This window comes from Schistocerca americana, chromosome 6 (genome assembly GCF_021461395.2).
Source record: "Schistocerca americana isolate TAMUIC-IGC-003095 chromosome 6, iqSchAmer2.1, whole genome shotgun sequence".
In the NCBI taxonomy this organism is placed as follows: domain Eukaryota; kingdom Metazoa; phylum Arthropoda; class Insecta; order Orthoptera; family Acrididae; genus Schistocerca; species Schistocerca americana.
In genome coordinates this window covers 330,741,485-330,742,562 of record NC_060124.1, presented here as the reverse complement: position 1 = coordinate 330,742,562, position 1,078 = coordinate 330,741,485, and the positions used below count along the sequence as shown (strand labels likewise).

General features: G+C 44.0%; 1 non-coding gene across 1 annotated transcript; it reads right to left on the bottom strand.

The window, feature by feature from the left end:
• Window positions 1-392: 392 nt before the first annotated feature.
• Window positions 393-466, bottom strand: Trnat-ugu. Its single transcript has one exon. It is a non-coding gene; the product is annotated as a tRNA-Thr (tRNA).
• Between the last annotated feature and the right edge of the window lie 612 nt (window positions 467-1,078).

The following is a 1,078-nucleotide window of genomic DNA, read 5'->3' as shown; positions in this document are numbered from 1 at the left end:
AAAACGAGTATAATGGAATGTAGTCGAATGAAATCGTATGATGCTGGGGGAATTAGATTAGGAAATGAGAAGCTTAAAGTAGTAAATGAATTTTGCTATTTGGGGAGCAACATAACTGATGATGGTCGAAGTAGAGAGGATATAAAATGTAGACTGGCAATGGCAAGAAAAGCGTTTCTGAAAAAGAGAAATTTGTTAACATCGAGTTTAGATTTAAGTATCAGGAAGTCGTTTCTGAAAGTATTTGTATGGAGTGTAGCCATGTATGGAAGTGAAACATGGACGATAAATAGTTTGGACAAGAAGAGAATAGAATAAATGATTACTAACTGAAAACCTCAGTTGCCGACAGGTGTTGTTGATATACCTCGATGTGGACAGCTGACAATGTGTGCCCCGACCGGGATTCGAACCCGGGACCTCCTGCTTACATGGCAGACGCTCTATCCATTTGAGCCACCGAGGACACAGATGAACAGGTATAATACATACGTAGAATTGTGGACAGTTGGGAATGTGAGTCTCACGGGAAGCGTGCAAGGGATAAGTCCCTGCAGTCGCGCTCTTCATCTGTGTCCTCGGTGGCTCAGATGGATAGAGCGTCTGCCATGTAAGCATGAGATACCGGGTTCGAATCCCGGTCGGGGTACACATTTTCAGCTGTCCACATCGAGGTACAGGGTGTTTCAAAAATGAACAGTACATTTTCAGGCAGACAAACTTTCGAAATTACAGTAGTTACAATTTTCAACAACAGATGGCGCTGCGGTCTGGGAAACTCTATAGTACGATATTTTCCACATATCCACCATGCGTAGCAATAATATGGCGTAGTCTCTGAATGAAATTACCCGAAACCTTTGACAACGTGTCTGGCGGAATGGCTTCACATGCAGATGAGATGTACTGCTTCAGCTGTTCAGTTGTTTCTGGATTCTGGCGGTACACCTGGTCTTTCAAGTGTCCCCACAGAAAGAAGTCACAGGGGTTCATGTCTGGCGAATAGGGAGGCCAATCCACGCCTCCTCCTGTATGTTTCGGATAGCCCAAAGCAATCACACGATCATCGAAATATTCA